This window comes from Chaetura pelagica, unplaced genomic scaffold (assembly GCF_000747805.2).
Source record: "Chaetura pelagica isolate M959 unplaced genomic scaffold, ChaPel_1.0 scaffold263, whole genome shotgun sequence".
Lineage (NCBI taxonomy): Eukaryota > Metazoa > Chordata > Aves > Apodiformes > Apodidae > Chaetura > Chaetura pelagica.
The window spans coordinates 202,806-227,553 of NW_009952797.1; positions in this window are offsets into that span (position 1 = coordinate 202,806).

Consider the following 24,748-nt stretch of genomic DNA (forward strand, 5'->3'; position numbering starts at 1 on the left):
CCCTTTGGATGAAAAATGGTTACAAATTATTGAAGTTAAAACGTACTTAAAACCAAAACTCTGCTTTTTTTTCTTTCCTAGAGGATCTGATAAATTTTTTTTTCTTAAGTCTGTCTCTTCCACATAGGATTTGATAAAAAATGAATTATAGACATGATTGAAGAGCAGCTCCTTTTCTCCTCAGAAGGAAAATCCTGCAAAAGAAACCCAAAACCTACTGCAATGGTAATTCTACATGGACAGAAATGCTGTCATGTTCTTTGCAACATCACTGTCTGTCATTGCTGTTTCTCTGTGTTTTCAGGGAGATTTTATCTGAACAAAATGAGGAACACAAAAGTTAGCCATACTTACTCCAAATGCCTTTTTTCAGTTTTCATTTGTCTGAAATATTAGAGGCAGAGAGGTAGGTTTAGGTGTGTGTGTGGGTAATAACTTCTCCTAGGATTGACAACATTCAGATTAGAACCACAGAGAAGAAATATTTTGAGGCAGAATCAAAACTTGTATTTTTAGCAAAAGCTGCCCAATCTATTTTCTTCTAAACCAGTTAGGACCTTTTGATTTCAAAATACATGTTGAAGTTGTGCTAACTTCTAGTGGCAAATGAGTCTCTATAACCTGTCACTCTGTGTCCTGCACTTTGAAGTCTGGATTTTATTTAAAGATAAGGGTTATATGTTCAGCAGTGCAAGAAGGCAATTGAATTGAAGTTGAATATCCTAATCTGTAATGATGAATGAATGTACTCCAGCAGCTACCCTCAGCCATATTTTGAGCCTAAATGATGGAAAGTTATCCTTTAGGGACCTGATCCTGCAAACCCTCTGCACAATCAATTTATTTTGGTGGGAATGTTAAGACAGATGAGGCATAAGAAGGTTCCTTCCACCATTAAATTCTGAACAGGTAAAGTGAGATTTCTCTAGTAATTCCATACTTGAGTGAATGCCCTGGGATTAAATGTGGAAGTGGAATGTTCCCATTTTAGATTATGAGCATATGTTTTTCTTACACTTCTGCTCATAGCTTCCTGCTAAAAGCACACCAACCCATCAGGATTCTTCCTTGGAAGACTGATTCTATGAAGTCCATTCATATTGCCTCTGTTTTCTGAGTGCTTTCATGTATTTTCCACAGGCCTAACCATGAAAGAACCTGCAGCCACTCCTGGCTTCTGTTCATATACTGACAGCAGAGAACACATTCCACATTGTAATGTATTCAAGTCTGGGGTTATGTACAAAAAATTGATTTGTAAGGTGGCTTTCCTTGCTCTTCACTGTAGAGCTCAAGGCAGATAAGCTTTCCAGGCTCTGCATCTTTCAAAATGCAGTTATTCTAGACACCTAGAGAATGTGGTCTGCATATATCCATATCCTTCTGTAGTAGGAAGAATATCCTCATTAATCTCCAGGTTTTCTTTTGCTTCTTTCATAAATTGCAAAAAAAACCAACAACACAACACTTCTGTGCTCTGTCCCATAAGAAATGTAAGAGCCACCTTTTAACATTTTAGCACATTTTCATAATTTAATGTTCAAGACTTGCATTTATACTTCTTTTTACCCTTCCAAGAAAGGGAAGGAAACAGAGGAAGGCAAAAAAATTACTAGTGAAGTGAACACATTCGGGTATGTATGTAAACAAAAACGTGTCTTCCCATTACATCCCTTCCTTTTTGTATAGAAAAGACAATGAGGGTTTGTTTAGATAACCAACTTTTCCCAGAAGGATCTAAAGTCAAACCTCTTATTGTCCCTCTTCAATGAAAAATGAAAGGGCAATGTTTTCCTGCATCGAGGGCAGCATTTTTGAGGCAAACAAGGATGTGTAAAAATACTGTTCTGCTTAATTCAATCTTCTCAGTTCTTCTGGCTCAGGTGTATCACATACTGATGGCTCCTTCTTTCATAGCCATCCTTCCATGAGGAGGAGTATAAAACTTGCAGCTAGTTGATACTGCCTCCATGTCCAGCAGTAATGTAGAACTCAAGTACGTCAGACAGTTTAAGTGTAACTTCCTAATCAACAGGTACAGCTGTAGATTAAACACTTCAGGCACTTGGATTATCTTTTTTTTTTTGTCTCTTTTAGAAGCTCCTTTTCTCCTTCATCAGCTCTCAACTATCTATTGGTATATTGTACATATCAATAAAGTGATAAAAAATTACAACAGGAAGGCTCAAAAAGGCCAGACTGTCTTCACAGAGACAGTGATGAGTAGTTAAGCTAAAAAGAGGATAATTTTTTTTTTTAGGTTTTTTTTTTGCTGTGCAGTCCTTATCCTCTTATTCAGTTCTTCCCACCACCCACCCACAGATAATTCCAAGTCATCCACCTGGCAATTTGCAGATTTGTCACCTGGAGCAGCAGTGACACATGAACCTGTGAAGCTGCTAGGAAATTATATTTCTGGAATTGGAGGCATCCTGACAGATAACTCAGATGGGTGTCTATCTCAAACACTTTTGCAGCCCTAATGTGTCTCAGAGCCTAACAGCTCACATTGCTGCATGAATTGATCACAACTCCCCTTACTCAGTCATTTAATGAAGGGCAGGATGCTTGCTTACTTTTTACACCAAATTTCACCATACATAGAGAAAAATGACTCTACTCTGCCCATGACCCAAGCAACCAGGTGCAAGACAGCTCTGGAAAGACCACAGCTGCTGTATTGCTGACTTCGTGGGAAGGGAGACTTAATATTTTAAGACAGATATCACTAGCCTCACAATCTGGAGGGCTGGTGCTACCTTCTAAGCTTTAAATCAAAGCTCCCACTGTGACTTGTAAAGGCTGTCCAGAACAGACTGCACTTTTCCCATTGCCTGCTCTTTCTTGGCATCCATAAAGCACTAAGAAAAGGCACATCCTATTGCAGTCTTAGCTGCCTACACAATAGATTATTTTTTCCAAGGTATATTCTTCTTCCTGCATACAGTGATATCCTTGTGTCTCTAGCATTTCTTGATATTGAAGGGTATATTATTCCTGGCCTGAGTTTCAGAAAGAGGAATAATTACTTTCCTGGAATTCTTCCTTAGCATCACAGTGTGTGACCAACACTCTAGACGTTTTCAGGTTACACATTGAACATTTGTCTGATTTTTCTTTATTTTTTAAAGAGTTTTGTGGTTTCTAAGTAGCAAGAAAACTACAGTTCAGTAGAATCCTTCCTTCTTCACTCAGCAACTTCATTCCACCAAGAGACGCAGAGCACAAACTTAAGGCTGATGTTAACCTAATCCAAGTCACTTCCCAGAAGACAGTTTCAAATAGGCAAAAAGCAAGCTATGCACTGGGAATTAATTTCCACAGCTGAAAGGTGAGGCTCTTTCCCCTTTAGGGCTTTTTTTTCTGTTTTTCTGAGTTAATTTTAGTTCCTGCCTCCTTCCATCTCTCCTTCACCTATACAATTGGCAAGCACAAAATCAACTCAACTTGCACTTACATACTGAAAACTTACATTGAAACTTACACTTATATACTGGGGAAAAAAAAATGAATAGTGTCATTAGTCTTGTACTACATTTATATGCCTACAGACCTATGTTCACTGCATTGTCTTCTTGAAGGCTTCCAGTATATATGAGAAAAAGAAGGCCTTCCTTCAGTGTTTTGTGGCCTTAAGAGTTTTGCCTTTTCTCCTGGGATCCATGGTCTGTTTGGACAGTAAAAAAATAGAGACGATGCTTTCCTTATAATTTAGGCCACTGTTTTAGAACTAAAACCAAAACCATGTTTTGTATCTATGGTGAAATGATGTTATAATAGAAAAAAAAATCATCTCTGCTTGAACTGCATTGCTTTGACAAATTAAAAAGCGACTTTTTGTACATCTTGCCTGTGATGGAGAGCTCCAAGAGATATGCTGCCCTATAAGCCTGCCTAGGACTAAGTCCTAAATTAAAGATAACTATTGTTCTGATAATCCAATTTACCTAGCAGCTGGATTGTGATTGACTTTGAGCATTCGGTTAGTGTCCAAACATATTCCTCAAGGGAGATATCCAAGTGTTCTGATGATGTATTCCTTTCTACAAACTTTAGTTTAATTTCTTTTTTTCTCTTTTGTTGTGAGTCTTCAAGTCAGTGTCTGTCTGCTTCTGGAGTCCTCAAGGGTTTTCCTAGAATGTATGTGAAATTAGAGAACAAAACTCATCATGAAGTTCAGTGCTTTAGAGGTGACACCTGAGAATTCCCTATTTTCTATCAGAACATGCCTTTTGATCTTTGAATCCTTTTCTATTTATTAAAAGCAAGACAGAAGAAATGTTGTGTTTATTCATATGTCTGGGAGTAGGCTTTGCTCAAGAACCAGGCAAACCAGGCTCTGATGCAGTCAGTTATTTGCCAGGTATTCTTTTATCTAGGTAATGAATGAAACTAGCCAGAGGAGCCTCAACAGCCTGTTTGGTGTCATGGAAACATTTGTGTCACTCAGCTTTTTACTTGGAGGGCTGAGTCAGCCTGCAGAGCTTCTTATACAGGAACATACAGGAACCCAGGTGCTCTCTTCAGTGTTTAATCCCATGCTTAGCACTCTCCTCTTTACCTGCTTGCAGTGCTTGGGACAGGTGAAGCTGTGCTGACACAGTGTATTATAAAACACAATAATGAAATTTCCACAGGGAAGCTGGTGACTGCTTGTTATTGAAATGTTACAGTGACAAGTTTTAAACACAAGGCCTCTAATTATGAGTCAAAAACTTCCTCATCAATCAACATCTTTGACCAGAAGAGGTGTTTATATAAAGTACCCTTACAAGCAATCAAGAAGAGCTTGGGATCATGTTCCAGCAGGGTTGATTAGGCATTGCTTGGCTTCAGACCTTGTGGAGAGCACATTTGTAACTGGAGTACTTAAAGTGTAATTTACACACTTCAAGTGAGGCCTAAACCAGGAAAACATCACGTTTTCTAAATGCTGTATGAACAGAAAATGAATGAAGATACTAATATTGCTAACATATTAAAAAAATAATAATAATAAAAATGATAAATGGATGTGGAATGGAGTATTCTTCACTCCATTCCATGCTTGCAGACCACATGGAGTCTTTAAAATGTGAGCTGCTGTTGAACTCATGGAAAGCTGGTAAAATAATTGCATCTGACCATATCACATAAACAGACCACAGAAGGATGACACTGCATAAGAAAAGAAAATTTCAGAATGATCTTCTACAAAAATGTAGTAGCAAAGCTTGTGCAGAAAGATGACAGTATCAGTCCTCCTTCTTCTCTTTTGTAGTCCTTAAGGATACCTGTGACATCACTGTCACCCACCTTCACATGTAATACTACCCTTAAATCACGTGGCTGTCACAAGGAGGGACAAGGCTGGAGGGATTCTGAGCCCAGTCTATGTCTATCACAGGCAAACATCAACCACCTCAAACAATCCTGTTCCAAACTCTCAGTCTACTCCTCTTGAAACATATTTTTCCCAACATGATAACATATGGATTATTTGGGTTTAAATTTGAGTGCAATTTGAGGATTCATATAAAAACTGCCAACTATGTACCAAATTGACCTTTCTTACAGAACACGAATGAAATTTTAGATTTCTAATTCTCATTCCTAACTTTTTCTTAGGGGTGTGTGATTTCTTTGCTAGCAGTGCAGCTTGTGATGTCATAGTGAAATGAAAGTACAATTATGTGCCCAATGTGCCTTGAATACTACAGGTAGCACTAGTACCAGTATGTCATTCTAAGTTAGATAGCCATTCTAGTGATCCCCCAGACTGACCTAACCAGAAATTCAAACACCCATGTGCTTCATCTCCTCGAGGTCTCAGACAAGGACTTTCCCTTGCCAGCCACATCCATCCCAGGTTACTCTGTGTTCAGGAGTAGGGCCGTGCGTCTAGAAGACTATTTATATTCGTATTTTGATCCCAACATTTGTAATTCTGGATACAAATAAATACACATTATCAGAAAACTGAAGTATTGTGTGCATATATTGGTGGTTGGGTTTTCTTATGGGAACTGAAAAGTTAAAAGAAGAGAAACAGACATATATACATTAATAACAAAAGAAGGACTAGGGAGAATCTCCATCCTTTACTTGATGCAGGGGGAAACATAGTTACAAAGGCTGAGGTGCTAAGTGCCTTCTTTGCCTCAGCCTTTAGCAGTCAAACTGGTTGTTCCCTAGACACCCAGTCCCCTGGGCTGGAAAATGGGGAGGTGGGGCAGAATGAGACCTTCATAATCCAAGAGGTGCTACACCACCTAAACTTCCACATGTCTACGGGGCTGGGTGAGTTGCTCCCAAGAGTACTGAAAGAGTTGGTGGGTGCACTCATCAAGACACTTTCCATCACTTACCAGCAGTCCTGGCTAACTGGGGAGGCCCCTGTGCACTGGGGGGTAGTAAATGTGCTACCCATCCACAAAGGCCAAAAGGAGAAGCCAGGGAATTACAGACCTGTCAGCCTGATGCCATGGCAGGTCATGGAGCAATTCAGCTTGAGTGGCATCACACACCATGTACAGAACAACCAGGTGACCAGGTCCAGTCAGCAGGGGTTTATGAAAGGAGGGTCCTGATGGATGAACCTGATATTGTTCTATGACAAGATGACCCACCTGGTGGATGAGGGAAAGGCTGTGAATGTTGTGTGCCTGGACTTCTGTAGGGCCTTTGGCACTGTCCCCCACAGCATTCTCATGAAAACACTGGCTGCTCATGGCTTGGATGGACATACATTCTGCTGGGTAAAGCACTGGCTGGGTGGCTGGGCCCAGGGAGTGGTGGGGAATGGAACTGAATCCAGCTGGGGCCAGGCACAGGTGGGGTTCCCCAGGGCTCAGTGATGGGACCACCTCTGCTTAACATCTTTATCAAAGATCTTGATGAGGAGATAGAATGCACCCTCAGTAGGTTTGCAGACAACACCAAGTTGGGAGGGAGTGTTGATCTGCCTGAGGGTGGGGAGGCTCTGCAGGGAGACTTGGACAGACTGGATCCCTGGGCTGAGGCCAGTTGTGTGAAGTTTAACAAGACCAAGTGCTGGGTCCTGCACTTGGGCCACAACAACTCCATGCAAAGCTACAAGCTTGGGGAAGAGTGGCTGGAGAGCTGCCCAGCAGAAAGGGATCAGATAATGCAGAAACTTCCCAGATTTCTCATGATCCCATGGTGCAATACATATTTCCCTGTCTGAGCTTCTTGTATTTATATTATCTGTATGGTCCTACCACTAAGTCACTTTTTTCCCAAAATACAAGTTATTTCACAAACAACAATTATTCTTCCATACTCATTATGATGTTCTTGCTAAGAAATCTCTTTTTCTTTCTGAATCTCTGTTTTCACTTATTAGTTTGACATGTCATTCATAGTTTATCCACATTTGTATTTTGATAAAAATAGGTATCAGTACTGACTTGTCTATTAAAAAGAAATAAATATAGATTCTGACCATTCCTTCCTCTAACAGCAGCTGACACTTGTTATGTGTTCAACATGCAGTAACCAAGTAGATGTTATTATGCCCTGCTCTCCAGAATAACAGACAAACATAATTGTTGCCATGACTATTTGCCTTATACATATTAGACCTTAATGCCCACGGTTGTCACAGTGTGAAAACAACACCAGCTGTTCTCCCTTGCAGAGCTTAACCTGGAATGCCACCTGTATTCTTGCAGCTATTGAAGGGTACTGAGCATGAGTTGAGCACTTCAGCCCTTCCAGAGCTTTATGGTGCTCATCGTGTCAAATTCAGAAGGCTCTGAGACATCTTCCAGTTTAATAACACTTCCTAGCCAGTAGGCTTGAGTGTGCAATAAACTATGATGATGAATTGTGCCAATAAGTTCTGCCTTTTTATGCTATTCTCTGTCTCACCACCAGAAATCCAGTTAAGAACTGAATTACTGCTTGGCAGTTTCAGTTAAAGTAAACTCAGTCTGTGAAATGGAAAATGAGTGAAGCTGAACATCAGGGACCTATCCAGAAAGTAAGGAATAAACAGAATAGATTCTTTCCTACTGACTGATATTAGAAGACCCCTGCCAGTTATAGCCATAGTGAAAAACCCTCACATTTTTAAAGCTGGTTTAGAAATAGAAGGCATCACCATCAGCAGGGTAAAATGATTGATATACACTCAAGTTTAACATAAAACAACAGGGTCTAGTGGGATTTTTTTATCAATTTGTATATTGTCTTGTTTTTCTTATAATGTATTATATGTTCCTCCAGGCTGCCACTGAACTGCCTTATAAAAAATATTTCTGTAAATACAATCTGGGCAAGTGACACTTTCATTGGCCCATCCTCTAGTTTTGTGCAACCAACACACACCATAGACACATATTTTTTACATACTAAAGTGGCTTCAGCATCTGGATTGTCAGAAGCTACATTATTTTTTATAGAGCAAGTCTTAGTCTAACATCATCATAGTACAGCTGAAAAAAATAACCTTTGCTAAGGTGCAGCTAATTTTTCTGAGGTTTTGTAGTTGTCAGGTAGGAGCAAATGGGTCCATCAGAGCACAAAAATAAGGCAAATAAAGAAAAAAAACAACTCTCACCCTTCCTAGGTAAAGAAGGGAGCCCTTGCTACCCTGTGTATATTTTCACCACTAACACCCATGTTTTTCCCCTCCCTGACTAAATAGCATTGCTTGAGTTAATACTCATTTTAAACCTTACTTCTTCCAATGAGATATTCTGTTTCTTCTCTAGGAAATACTGTTGTTTTAAAGACAATCATGAATTTTCTACAAAAAAAAATAAATAACCACAACAAGGCAAATATCTAATTAAATACTTTGACAAACATTTTTATATGGAAACCTCCACTCCAAACAATTACAAGTTAAAAGCAAAATTCCCATTGAATTTCTAGTGTCCATGCTAGATGAAATGTAAATGAAAGCTGTAATGTTTCTTATATATAATATAATATACTGTAATATAATATAACATAATGTAAATATTATAGATATTATACAGGGAATCTAACTCAGAATTTCCCAAAGACTTGAAGGTCTTGAATATCTTTAAAATCCAGTGATCTATAAACCATTCAGTGCTCCACTCCTGATACTTAAGACAGAAACCTCATGGATTTCAGTAAGAAAAAGCTGTACATTGTACCAGAGCAGACAACCCCTCTCCATCAATACAGACTCATAACCAGCTGAAAGAGCAGAATGAGAAGCCAGTGAAGATTTCTACAACTGCCAGGTTGAATGTCAGGTAACAATGTGGGGACCAGGACAACTGGCCGCAGTGAACTGAATGCCACCAAAGGAATGACACCAACTGGCCACTGGACACTTCTAGGTTGTTGACTTTTCCCTGGGACAACTGTATGTCAATCAGCAAGACCAAACCTCTGCTCACAGGGCTCTGATTTGGAACATGACACATTCACAAGACACATGCAACTCAATCAAATATGAGAAGTGAAAAACTAATTGTGAGATAAAAGCAACTCAATCAAACATATTACAAATAGCTTGTTTCAGGCTGCAGACCTCAACATCCCCTTTAAAACTGGTGCTCTGCTGGTTTTTAAGTGCATTTGCTTGTTTTTAGAAAACATCTCACGTTTGATTGAGTTGCCTTTATCTCATAGCTAAACTTTTGTGTTACCAGTTGCACGATTCATACACTTGAATTCCCTCCGTACACACAGTTTCCTTGCAAAAAGTAGAGCACAGTGAGAAGAGCTGCCTGCTCCCCAAGACTGTGGCTACAGTGCTTGACAAGTGCAGCCTGGTGACAGGCAAAGAGCTGTTCCAGTGGTGTGGCAGTGTCCAGCCTGGGGTTGGTGGTGGCCAGTTGGCAGTGGTCAGTTGTCCCTTGCCCGCAGTGTGCGCTCGTCACAGCTTGTCCAGAAAGCACCATGCTATGACTGTGTCCTGAAAATCAAAAGAATTTGACAACCTGTGCCCAGTTTCAGCATGTCCTCCCCACCCACACGGTTGAGGGGGATATGAAGAAGCTAGAGGGCACCTGTTGGGCAGCTGCTGAGGTGATCAGGAGACTAGAGCAGACGAAATGTGAGAATCCAAGTGAACCCAGCTCATCTGACATGACTTAAAGCAGGCTAAGAGAGCTTCTAGTGGCAGACCACAGCTACTTGAAGGATGGTTACAAAGACACGGAAGCCAAAAGCTCAATCTCTTTGCAGTACTGCTACAATATAGCAAGGGGCACAGGTTTCACCTCGGGAAGCTCAAGTTGGAGACAAGTGAAAACTTCTCCACAATGTAGTGCTGCAAGGAAAGGGCTGCCTGAAGTGGCTCCCTCCACAGGGGCTCTCAAGACCTAACTGGACAGACCCTAAACCTAATGGCAGTTCCCCCTTCAAGCACAAGGCTCCAAACCCCCACAGTCTAATAAACATTTATATGATTCTATAAAAGGATATATTTTTTTTCCCATCAGTTACCTCTTCATAAATATTCAACTAGATCCATAATGAACAATGACATAACCAGAAGCAGCATGCAGGCTCTCTGCTTTGGCATTGCTGCTATTGTTCACTCTCTGAACAATTTATCTTCTCCTATTGCACATAAGCCATGTCAAGAATCACATTATGCTTTCCTAGTGAGACTTCTCAATGCAATCTGGATAAATGGATTTTTTTTTTATGACTATGTAAAGTCCCAGTGTGAACATGTCATTTAGGTAAGTGATTTTTATTTTTTTTTCCCTGTGTATCACTGCCCCAGTTTTGTCAAACAAAACCCATTTGTTTATGATGCAACTTTTTAAAAGAAGCATCTGATACCACCCTGATCTTATTTTCCCCTTGCAAATTGGTCAATTATACTACTTAAATATTATGTTGCATGTTGGAAAATCACTAGTTGCTTCTAGTGGGCAACTTAGGTGTTAATAGACCATCATGGGTATACATGCTAGTAAGCCCACAGGTATCACTACCATTTCAGCCCTCCCCCCATCAAAAATTGGCCATAACTCCATCCATGGAGTGAGAGTAGATCAATGACAACAGGAAAAGCAAGGACACTTCCAAGCACTGTGGAGCTTAAGGTAGTTACTTTTACTAAAGATGGCTATGAGGTAAAAATAAATCCTGATTTCTGTATTGTGAGAGTCCAGTCAAATCAAATCTCAATGAAAAAAAACCACAACAAAACAACACCAAAACCCACAAGCCAGCAATCTGCTGAAGGCCCTGTATATGTGCTAGTACGTGCAACAATTTGTTTTTCTACACAAATCCAGTTTGCAATAGGCAACTTGGAACATTGAAATGTGTGATGGTGTAATAGGTTCACTTTTACAGAGGATCTACATTGTGATTCAGCTGTGTGTGTAAATGTAAGAAAATACTTCAATGTATGAAACAAACAGACAAACATCAAATGACCACTCCCCCCAAAAAATTAATTAAAGCTTAGAGGAAGGTTAAGGGCTTGAGTCAGTGAGCACATTTCTAGCTGGTATCATTGGCCCAAGGGTTGCTACTGTCTCTATGCTACATGACTGCAGTCATTTGTTTAATAAGGCATTTAACTGATTAGTTCTGCACACGTGGATCAAAACTGCACTGCAAATGATGATAGTGTGAAGATCTTTCCAGTACAGATATTATTTTGATGCAACTATGGAGAAACCTACCAAAACAGACAATCTAAGCTTTGAGCAAATCAGATCACAGTAGCATCTGACATGCAGCTGATTTTAGGAAGGGAGTGATTTACACAGTTCATTCCAGGGAAGCAGTATTCAAAATATCAGGATGAAGGGCTTTTGGCAGTAGGATCATTCAATGACCTCATCACATGGCACTGGGTCTCAGATGAGTCAGGGTAGCAAGGGAGACATCTGCACAAATAAGGTGGTGCACAATATATCCTAAGGAGAGATGAATTCACAGCATGAGCTCATCTACATGGCATCTCTGTAAGCTACTGAAATGCAGCTCAGAGTCACAGAGTGGATTCCAGCACACAGACAAAACTCCCAGAAATACAAAAGCCAGGAAGAGCCTGAACTGTAGGCAGCAGGCACTGCTTTGATCTGTGAAAGGCTATCAGCTTTCATGTCAACATGCAGGACAGGAGAGACCTGCCTGCTACAGCTCTATGTAGGCAACTGGGAGTGCAGTTCTTGCACCACCACAGGTGCATGTTGGCAGAGAGCAAAGCATGGCAGACAGAAAGTGGGCTCTTCAGGTTTAGAAGTGGTGAGTATCCAAAACACAGACAATCCTAGGAGATCAACTGTGTATTCCAAGGCTTTGTGCCCTATTCTATAGACCCACAGGTATCATTATCATTTCATCCCTCCCCTATCAAAAACTGAAACCCCATAACTCTTTCTAAGGGGTGAGAGTAGATCCATGAGAATGGGAAAAGAAAGGAGCCTTCCAAGAAATGTGTTGCTAGAGTTACTTTTACTGAAGGTGGCTATTAGGTAAAACTAAATGTTGCAAGAGTCCAGTCAAATCAAATCTCACTGGAAAAAAAACCCCACAATGTCAGCAAGGTACAGAAAGCAAAGCTCATCTGACCAAACACAGATATAAAGATTGGATACACAGTCACTGGATTTAGCAATCTAAATTCCCTAGCACAATATGCTTCTGGAACACAACTCATTTTTAAGTAGACGTCTGCAATTGGAGTCACATAAATCACACTATAAAAGAGTTCATTTATTTCTCAGCATCTTTAAAGGGAATCTAGTCCACCCATAAACATTTATGATTATGGAAGATAAATCCCACCCATGTTATCTCTTAAACAGCAGAAACAGGGATGCTGCATCAGGGAATGCAGACACTAGTAACACAAGGAGTGGAACCAATAGTGCAGGTATGAGGAACAGATCTGGTTGTGGGGATTTCCATGCTCTTTGTGGGACTAAAGGAAAATAACAGCAATATATATCCACAGTACCAACTGTACTATATTGCACAGGTTGCAGCATCATAGCCCAGGCTTCTTGCATAAGCACAAGGAGCTTTTTTGCTCTGGCAGCATGGAGACATGCATGAGATCACTTCCTCTACTGTGCAGGGAGCTTTGGGCTAAGTGGTTTGGACTGTTTCTTTAATTTGGGACTACTGAAGAAATTCAGCTCAAGTATTTCTAGATTTCACTACAATATGAAGCAGTTTCATATGCAAAGTTACTTATATGAAGAAATAGATGGCATAGTGGTCTCATAAGAGGTGATGGTCAGCTCACTGAAACTGAGCAACCAAGTGTCCCAACTCTCTTTCCAGTTGCATTCTAAATGATCTCAAGCCGTTCTAAAAAGGCTAAGATCAAGAGGCAATAAGAAGTAGGAAAGCAGGATTACCTGGTACAGGAAATAATTGTATTGTGGAGCAATTGCCTTATGCTTTTCTGTTACTGCTGCTGGGCTTGGAATGAGCTCTTCTACATGAGGGACACTCCAATACACTGAGGTGCTGCATGTCATACAGCACACCTAAGTATGTACCAGACCTCAGAGGAACAATTTCACAGTTCTGTCATTTTTCTCCTGTCATTTTGGAAGTCCATCATCAATCATTTCATACTGTGCTTTACTAAATGCTGTCCATGAAGATTGCCCTGAGCCATTCAGTCATACTGAACGTTCCTGCCAAATCCCTGCTTGCATTAAAAGAACTGCTGAGAATACAGACTGGGTAGGCTACAGTGCAGTATTTTAAATATTTCACTAATATGTTGTTTGTGTATCACACAAACACTAGGAGAAATATGCTGAGGAGCTTGTGTGTGGCTCTGCAGCAGCATCCTTCCATGTGTCGGGTCCACGGGTCCTGATGGGTTACACTCATGGGTGCTGAGGGAGCTGGCAGAAGTCATTCCTGGGCCACTCTCTGTTACCTTTGAAAGGTCCTGGAGAACATGCAAAGGTGCCTGAGGCCTGGAGGAGAGCCAGCATCACTTCAGTCTTCAAAAAGGGAAAGAAGGAAGACCCAGGAAACTACGGGCCAGTCAACTTCACCTCCATCCCTGGAAAAATGATGGAACAGCTTGTTCTGGGCACCACCCGAGTGTCTTTTGCCAGAAGGGGGCTGTGGTCATTGTTATCAGCATCAAAGGGAGTAGGGCTGCACTCCTATCTGGCCACAGCTGTTACAGAAATGGTGTGAGACAGAGAGTGGCCATTGTTGCTGGAAAGCTGGTGCAGTGTGACTCACCAAACAGCTGCTTCAACTTACCCTGACAGAGCTCACCTGCCCAAAGGGATGCCCTGCTGGGCCTGTTTTCCAGTTCCATTGTAACTCCTTCCCTACCCAGCTGCAGCAGGGCTGTTTTCTACTTTTGTTCCTCTCTTTTTCATGAAGTCAGGAGACCACGGCACGTAGCTTGACAGTCCTCTGGAGGAAACACAATAGGACTTAATTCCTTCTAGTTTGGAAAACAGTCACACTGCTTGTTTAAGTAGTGCTCCTCAGGGATTAATAAAAATAGTCTCCATTTCCCTGGAGGGAGCAGAATTCCTTTTCTGGTCTCATTGCTGTTTGCCTATTCTCTACATGAAATTGAACTGGCAGACAAAAGTGAGGGCATGTAAGTACTTGTTTCTGCCAGTTGACAGGTAGGCCTCAAACATCTGCTTCTTGGTTAAGTCAAGAGATACCCAGGACTCTTATTCTTCAGGTTCTTCAAGGCAAACGAGGCATATGGCTGGAGCATCTTCACTGTTGTTCTTCAGCTCGTATCCTGTTAATGGTTAAGTGAATATAAATCCAAGACTTCTAGTAATGTCAACATTAATTTGAAAAGAATACACTCAAAGACACAGTGGGTACTTTTCACACAAACCCTACAAAAATTTTAAGTACTTCAGCACTTAGGAACATTTTTCAACACAGCATATGTGCATTTCAGTGAGAACATTCCTGGAAGTCAAGTATTATGAGTGTATTGAATGTGTTTCTCCATGCTCTTTGATATTCTCAGATTTGCCAGATAATAGTATAATTTCATTATTCTGTAAAGTATTGGGCCAATTTTCAGATTAACTGCTACACTGAAAGGTATTTTTCCTTCCTATTGTAATATCCTTGTTCTGACACTATAGGGTTTTTGAATCATGCATTAAACCAAGAAACATTTATTCTAGCCCTGTCATTAATCCCACAGGATGTTTGAATTATTGAAATATGTTGCATATTAATAAGCATTAACTTTTTTAATGCCACATTTATGTTGCAGATTTAGTCATATACTTTGTAATTGTGTTGGTTTAATATGTAAACAAAGAGCAATGATGTCACAAATATGCATATTACATCTAATAGCACAGCACAGCAAATGTCACAGCAATATTACATATATAGGGAAGCCTCAACAGGTTTTTGTAATTTTAAACTTTTTTTTTTCTTCATAACACTAAATACTGCTCTTGACTTATAAAACTCCTATGTTCTTCCACAGGGCACATTTGCAGAAGCAGATAGATGGTTTTTTTAACAAATTGTTACCACAAAACTCTGCAACAAAACCTTTCACACCCAGGGTGGGATTGATCTTGGTTTCTGGTGCCTAAATCTAATCTAGACATCTAACTCCCTTTGTAATTGATGGAAATAAGTAAGAATAAACCTCTTTTAGAAGTTTTCCTCTTTTGCTCAGGCATAGCATGCAAATCCTTTGCTCACACATAAGCACCCTGTGCCAATGTGGGCACTGTAGAATGTCCAACCTTGCCTCCAGCTACCTCCAGGTGAGCACAGATCTCCAGTAGGACCTGTATCATACCTGGTAGACCCAAGAAAACTATAGATAACCTAGGGAGTCTCAAATGCCATTAGATATGCACATACAAGCAACTGAATCAAGCCATTGGAAGAAGATGCCCTAGAAACACCCTCTTCTCTCACCTGATATAAATGGAATCTAGGCAACTAGAGCTTCACTACCTGGAGAACCCAGGTCAATGACAGACATGACACAAGACATAAGAGATGCCTGTGTTCACTGAAATAAAAGCTGACATGAGCTATGTTATTCTGTGGTCTCTCCTATGTCTCTGGAAAGATCATTTAGGGCACTTGACTGAGAAGCCAGTGATTTGGGCACTGATTTCAGTCACAGCACTCAATTTTCCAAGGGTGGCCTTTGTCCTTGCAGAACAGAGGTTAAGGCACAGGCCTGAGCTTTTCTTACAGACTAGTCCGTGCTGTCATGAAGACCAGCTCAGGTGCAAAAACCTTTGTTATTTATCATATAAGGACTTTGTCACCCAAGTCACTGTGTGAAGAGTGCTCCCAGAACCAGGCTTTTAGACCTACTGCTCAACTCTTTGTGGAATTGGGGCCATCAGGTTGCAAACCTGTGTACTCAGCAAACTGCTTCAGCCCTTTGTGTGCGAAATGAGAATAATGCCATTTCCTTAACTCAGAAGCACTGTGAAAACCAGCACAATAAAATTGTGAAGAAACAGGGTAACAAGGCCCTTCCAAGTAGCACAGATGAAACATCTTCTGTTTATTCTGGGTGCTGAAGAAGTGTATTCCATCACACTACATTTCTTTTACCATGCTAACCACAAACTACAAAAAAAGGTGAAATCTGAAAGAAGTTAAAACTAGCACTGCTTCTTTAGGGCTAAACAATCTGTGAGTGTAATAGCATCTATTTGCAAACAGTAATTTTTGCAAATAATTGGTCATAGGTAGACAGCTGTTTAGACATAAATTAATAAATTCATTTAGACATAAATTAATATCAGACAAGGTGTGTGACTTTGGTTCTGTCGTTTATTTAAACCAAAATGTCCCGTGTTGTATGGTGTCAAAATGAATACATGCACTGTAGGTATCCTGAGAAACACTTCATAGCACATGCACTTCTTTCTCTGAAGTGCTTGAATACCATGGAAATTAATACAAAAAAACTCCAATATAAAGATCAGTCCAACTTCTTAAACAAGCTGAATTCGGAACCTTTATTGTGATGTTGTGTAACATTGTAAGAAGCTGTTCTGAGAAATGTCAGCCTTAGTGTATCAAAGGTGTTAATTAATTATCAGTCTTCTATTTATTAATTTCATCTTTCACACTTCATTTTTAAATGCTTCCAGTGTAGTTACAAGTTTTTTAGTTGATGGCTCAGGGATCAAAATTACCTCCTGAATTCTTGTCTGTAGCAGGACACTCCCTCTCTCAACATGCCTGCCTCAGTTTCCCTCTATGGTTCAACTGCTTTTGTCTCTCAGTTTTGCAGGCCCAGGCCTGCAGTGAAAGGTTCCTATCAGAACGGAAAAGACCTAACAATCTCTGAGCTGGTAACAACCTTGAAAGGTACAAACAGAGGCCAAGTAGATGTGCATAACACCAGCTGCTCTCTGGTGTTGAAGAACAGAGCCCAGCCCAGCCACAACTGGGCCTGAAATGGAGATAAAGTAAGAACAAACAAACAGATAAACAAGAGTTTTCTTAGTGAGAAGAGAGCCTTTGTGGTTTTTTTCTATTGTTTTCTTTTTATTCTCCAGTAAGAGCTGCTGGAGATATGGCTAAATAGTAAACTGACAGCAGTCAATCCACTGTATTCTATAAAAGCCTGGTCCCATCTTTGATGGATGGACTTCCCATACACTTTCCCAGCAGGTCTGCTGGACATTCTCCTTGCCAGTGGGGAACACCTCCCAGAGCTATTAATTCTCAAGGATTAAGACCCACCCAGGGACACCCAACTGCTGCTGGGCAAGGCTGAGAGATATTAACCCCTTCTATTGTCTTTATGAGCAAGCTTAATGTTAAATAATGTTCATCATTAATTTTAAAATGTATAGAATCCTTTAAAATTGAGAATTAATGTTCTAGGCCTAGTATAAAACTTGATAATAAGTAAGATGCTAGCATTTTAATGATTAACCTTTATTGTTTGATCTAACTACAAGTAGTAGATTTTATTGTTGATACCTTTTGCATTCAAACTTGAACTTCTGTTCCAATCTCCCAATTTCCTTACAATTGGACTGTGCTTGTGCCTTCTACTTTAAGGAGTTAAGACCTGAGTGTTATATGCAGTAGATCTTGATCTGTGCATTTATGTTTCATCTGCTGTCTTGTCCCATTCAGGAGATCATCAAAAGGCTAATGAAAACTTTGGATTTCTTAGCAGAGAAGCAATGGGTAAAAAAGTGATAGAAGTCTTACATGTGCCAGAGAAGTCTCTACTGGAATAAGTCAAGGGGCAGGGAGAGATCTTCTTGATCATAATCAGATTTGTCAACTATGTAATCCTCATTCATCTCAGAAGCCAGCCATGACCCTTCTTAAAATAAGATATTTTCTTCTTTATATTCTTGGAAGGTGGTTCCAGGCTATAAGTAATTGGATATTCTCTCCCAGTACCCACTCTAAATTCACTGTAGACCATCCAACTGTTTTGTTTGAAAATTTAGTATGAAATTCTATTACTCACAATTCAAGACAGTGCATAAACATTGGATTAAAAACCCAATAAGATTAGCTTATGCTAATATATAGCATATATGCTATATATTATGCATATGCTTTAGATATATGCTTTAGAGTGCCAAGGTGGGATTGACTGCAAAAAAAATCCCATATGGCCAGGTCACACCTAGACAACAATTTTGTAGAGATCTAAGTTTCACTAAATGAATAAAGGAGATTTATCTCTTTACCTTATCCATGAGAAGGGAGGAGAGGGAGTGTGGTGAGGGAGATTTGAATGGGGTATTTCCTGTGCTGTCCAGCTTCAGCCTAGCAAGTCAGGGACAAAGGAAGGCCTTGAAGAGGGGATAGTATTCCAGGCCACCAAGAGGTGCTGGGAAGTTGTGGCATTTCCTCCATCCAGGCAGACGAAGACCCAGCCATTCATGGGCTAAAATGGGAAGGAAATGTCAGCTTCTCTCCTAGGCTCCAGGCAGCAGTCTCGAAGGTCTCAGGAGCTCCAGAGGGGGACCAGCAGAAGGAGGCCCTGAGATGGTGTCACGATCCAGTATTCGGGTACATGGCAATTTTTTATAAAGGTGATCCCAACTGGTGAAATTAAGATGCAAACGAGGTCAGATGTCACTCACACAACAAACCTTTATTGCAGTAACACAACAAAAGTCTCTAGAGCGTGTAGGACAGGCAGGAAAACAGAGACAGAAAAGAGAGGAGAAAGCAGAGAGAGAGAGGACAGCAAACGAGAGCACAGTTACCACCCACGGTCCAGCGATGTCATCAGTGGGGAAGTGGTTCCTGGTGGGGAAGTGCTTCCAATGCATCCATAGAGTCCCAGATTTTTATACAGTTCTTGCCCACTGCACCCCCACTTTTTTCCCTGAATAGGGAAAAACTCCTTCCATCTTCTCTGTGATAGCAGGGGCAGGTATGATGCCAGGGGTTATGTCTTTGTTTGGCTAATTGATGAGCTCAGCCATTACAAAGGAGGAGGTTGAGTCAACTGGCACCACAGGATTAGTTCCTTGTGCTGGTGTTTCAGTCCTAGGAAGCACCTTGAGACTGGTGCTCCTGGTCTTGTCCTGCAAAGTCGGTGGTTTCCATATCAAGGCCTGGTTATCACTGGATATTCTGCTCCCAGCTGTAGAACTCCTTTTTCTCCAGTCTCAGCATGTCCCACACTAAACTCCCCAGTTCTCAGGTACTTGTTGCAGGAGGGGAAGCAGGTGGGCTGCTGAGGCATCACTTTAGTTCATCAGCAGATGTTGTTCATCTCTCAGATGCCACGAGACAGACAACAGATACCCTGAGTGCCAAAGTCCATCACTTCTCTCTTGGATTGTTCAAGACAAGCACTGTACATCCTGAATGCCACAGATGGATCTGCAGGATGTGAGCCAGCAGCACCCAGATGTCTGCCTGATTCCTGAAGGTGTGGGGCAGGCCCTGGGGACCCTGAATCTATCCCTGAAAAGACACTTTTTTCCAGCATCACAATCCTCCTCCTGCCAGCACTGTTGCACCACACAAGGAAACTGCTTCCTCTGCCCTCCAGTGACCCTTCCAAGTGTCCTCCCAGAGCCAGGTGAGGACACGAGGGGCTTAATTATGCCCCCTATCCCCTACTGCGGGTGCTAGAAAGGAGCCAGAGGCTCTGCCTACAGGAATACCCTGGGAATTGCATGTCACCTGCCCCCCAGGAGCTTGGGATACATTACTGACTCACAAATGGAAAAGGGCTGCATTTACCCCCCCTACTGCTACTCACACATAAGAAGTGAAACTCTCAATAATCAATTGAACTAGAGAGTTGGTTGCTAGTCAGGCTTCTCCAGGCTTTTTAATTTATCTCTCAAAATCTGCTGTCCTGCTATATCCATTCTTCTTTCTTTGTATGTTGCAGGTCTGGGCAGGAACAGGAAGAGATCATGGCACCTTCTGTCTTCTCCTTCCTCACTCAGTCACATGCAGATTTCTGACATATCTACACACACAAATATATATCTACACATATATATTTATGTCTATGATTTATTTCTGTTCCAAAGGAAATAGGCAGTCAGAGGGTGCTCTGAGTTCAGGGGGGTATAATGTGTTAAAAAAACAATCTCAAAGCAATGTGAATTGAGGTTGGGAATGATGTAATTATAGATAACACTAGAAATGGCAGCCACTGTGTATGAGACAGGAGCTTCCTGTTCCAGGTAAACTGGAAGGGGTGGCAGGTCCTGCCTGTCACAGGTCTATCTGTGAACATGGAGAACGTGATGTCAAAAATGGTTACTCCTTACTTTAGAACTGCTGTCTGAAACCAAATGGTGGCCCTTATGTATGTAGTGGGAAAGGTCTTCCTGCTCTGATGTCCTTCTGAGTAGGAGGGACAGCTGGCAGGCAGTCACAGGGCTGGCTGTGAAGATGCAGGGTGTGACATATCACACAGTGGAGACCCCAGGGACAACAAGAGTTGGAGGTAGCAGAGCACATGACCAGCAGATGGGTGGGACTGCCAGGGGCAGCCTTTGTGCTGGGGCTACAGCTGAATTCTTACTGTTGGCCTCCAGGTACCTGCTTCTGTACTTTCTTCTGTTGGATTTCATACTGTCCCTGTCAGACCAGCTGATCCAATTTTTATTGTACTATGGTCAAGTCCTCTTCAGCTTCAATAGTACCTCTCTAATTTAGTTTTTCATTGTCAACTTTTTCCTAGTCCTGCCTAGAGGTCACATATTATCCACAGCAGGGATAGCTTCAAGTCTGATCCTTAAGGAGCACTTTTTTTTTTTCAATCTTCTTTTTTTTCCTGATGATTCTGCTCTGTTAGCCTTGGTTTCTCTTTTATTGTCACCAACCATTTCCTATGAACATCAGACAAAGTGCTTTCTTTAAGTACAAATGGATTAGCTCACTGCATTACCTGTCTCTGAAAAATCTGTTGTCAATAAGGAGGCATTTGAGCAGACTAACAGCTCTACCTTTGGTTTTCAGCTTCGTACTAGACTCCATGTCTGTATCTGTGTTGCTTTTCTTTGAACTACACAAAATACTGATGCCAAATTAAGGCATCTCTACTTCTTGACTCCTTACTTCACTCCCACACTTTTACTTCCACTTGCTACTACTCTCCAGGTATCAAAACAGTCCTGAAATAAAAGGTTAAGAAGAAACAAATAAACCAAACCCAAGGATAAATTTTGCTGGCTTTGCAGTATCTTGTGTCAAGTCTTTTCACAGTCTAGGGCAGAGATTAACAAAACTAGGTGATATTATATGTTTTGTAATGCTAACAGAAGTAAGACCTGCTGTTAACCTCAAACATGAGCATTTGAACTGTTGTTTTATTTTAATTTTTTCCACAATTTGGAAGCAATGCAAAAGAGGCCACTCATCATTTTTTTTTCATACAGATTTCATAAGATGTATTCTGGTATAGCTTGGAAAACTAATTTCTTCCTCATGAGTCTCAATTCTATAATTATATTCATCCTCTTCTCATACATGTAGCTTCAGCATCTGTGTCTTTAATTATCTGGTTCATTCTTTCCTTTTTTCTGCCTCTCTTGCAGACTCAGTCTATTTTCTCTCCAAACTTCTGGGCATATGTTGACAATACTTTTTAAATGGTCACAATCTGAGAGGAACTATTCTGAAATGCAATTCAGTTGATTGTTAATAGTAGTCATCAGAATACTTTGTAATTATTCCTGTGAGAATACTTGTATAGATTACATGAAAGGATGATTGCAGAGGCAAATAATGGCTGTCTTGAATGCCTGTTATTTATCTGGAAAGCATTTTTTAATAAAGGAAAACTTTCTGGCATACATTACGTAAATGTTGCATTGTTTGAAGTCCTTGTCCTTAGCTTCTCTCCTATCCAGTTTTCTAAAATACTTGCCACCAGATCTAGAAATTGAGAACTCTAGCAACTGGGGACAACTGCTGCTCCTGGAGAAAGCATTACCGTGTGATCTGGGAACTTGTACATGTGCTATTTGGCTTGTCTCTTGCCATAAATGAATAATACATGCATTTCTTTCATGTTTCAGACTGACATATGAACACATCTTCCCACAGAATTCCCCAGCATTAACACCGGTGTTGGATGGCAAAATGTGTTAACAAGCTAGTATAGAAAACCTTAAATGTTTTTCATTACTTGATGTAAGCCTAGAAAATGAAAATCCATAGTGTCTATTTTTTTCCTCTTGCAACATGACCTAATAATACCTTATTTTACAGAGAAGTTCTAGAACAATGACATAATGCTAGTGGGACTTCTACATACTCGCTCATCTCTATTCTTATTTGACTAAGGGGTAGGGTTTTTAATGACATGTCATGCAGAAAATTTCATATCCACAACGCAGACTAGGAGAATGGATGATCTGGGATGAGCTCAGCATTAAGGAGTGGTGGTGCCTCTGCAACAAGAAAGAGCAGCCTGGGAATGAAGGTTCTCACCTGCTCTTCCTCTGTGTTAAATAGTCTGGGCTTTTTGTGCTGACTGCAATTTATGAAAGTCTTACTTGCATGTGCTGAGCATTTCCAGAATGGAAGGAAAGCTGAGCTTTAGAGAACTTTGTAGAGTAGGGATGATGGTTGGACTTGGTGATTCCAAGGGTCTTTTCCAACTTGGATAGTTCTATGATTGTATGATTTCCACATCTACTGTCCTGCAGGTCCACTGCTTTGGAACTTCTCTCTTGTGTCATTTACCAGGGAGTAAAAAGAAGCTGGCATGTCACTTCTGTTCCTTTGTGCCACCTGATGAATGCCTTTGTCTGACTTGCTCTGACACATGAAGAAGCACAATAGAGGTTTACAGGGAAGAAAAATGAGTAGGTTTATTTCCATGTTAATCCAGTTTCATTTAAAGACCATTAAAAGAATCCCTAATAACAACATCTCAGCTTTGGTGCCCATGGTTTTCCTGGTTTACTTGAAAATATCAGCTTCAGTGTATTTGCATGTCATGAGGATGTGCCCCTCCTTTACTCCCCATCACAGTGCTGCCATGGAGCTGAGCTACAGTTCCTGCTCATCCATAGGTGATTCTGCTTTCTTAACCTTTTTCTCCTGTCTTTCTAAGCCAATAAACTCTGACCTGAGATGTGAAAGACCACAGGGGGAAAAAAAACAACCAAAAAAACCCAAGAAACCATCAAGTGAGTACATACAAGAATGAATAATAATTTAATCTATTTTGGAGTTATCCACTGATTGCAAATAAATGATCAGTTAGTAAGTTAAGCCAGTAGGAAGCCCTCTACAATGTTCTATATTATTTTTCTATCTAGTTCTTTTGGGCTTAAAAGAAGCTTAGCAACAGCTCTCTCATTCTGAACAGAGTTACATTTATTTCAGTCAAACTTAGCCAGCTCTCACTTCTATAGCTGATTACCCTCAGGTACATTCTGGGATTCAACTACACTTAGAAACAATATTTATCTGATATGAAAGAATTGGCTTCTATTCACCATTCCCACTCTGGAACCTGCTACTGCCAAGTAAATCAGACTTGCATCTGCCAGTCAGCCTGGTACTCAGAAGAGCCTGGATTGTCCTTAAAACATGGGTATTACCAAGGTACAGGGGAAGGTCCTCCTGGTTTTCCTCCTTCAGACCTCACTGTAAACTGAACACAAGGGGTGCATCTGTGTGTGTCTGTGTATGTGAATGAGGTTGGGGGTGAAGGGATTGGTCCTCAAGCAAATGGGATCCTGATCTGGTCCAGTGTAATTCCTCTGACTCCTGCAAGACACCAGCTAAGCACTCTGAAGTCCTGCAGAAATGGTGTAGCTGGCAAGGATATCATAAGCTTCACAAGTAAATATGTAAATGAAATTAAAACTTAAAACCATAATTATGTATAAACTTGTACCTCTGCCCCTTGTACCTCATGCCTAACAAGTCAACTTCTTTTTAATGGAGAAAGAACAAATCTGACACATTTTAAGTGACCTCATGCCCACAAAATAATCAAGAAAAAAACAGGATGTACCTTCTTACAGAGGATTGCTTATACCTTACATTTTTGTAGGCAATGCCTGCTGTGGCAAACAGGGTTAAGAACAGTTGCCATTGTAAGGTTTCTTTTTCACTCTTCAAGTTTTAACTGCCTAGGCAGAAATTTTCTAGACCCAAGGTTTACCTCAGTGTGGCAGCCTGTCTTTCAAATTAAGGAAAATGGTCTGGCTTTTTCTTGGGGCATGGCATTCTGTATGGTTGGGAAGTCTGATGCTTTGTCAATATTTAATTCTTACAACACTTCCACCCTTTTTTCCCAAGATGCAAGAGATGGTTCCTGCTTTGGGAGAACTCTGTGCAGAGACAGGGAAAG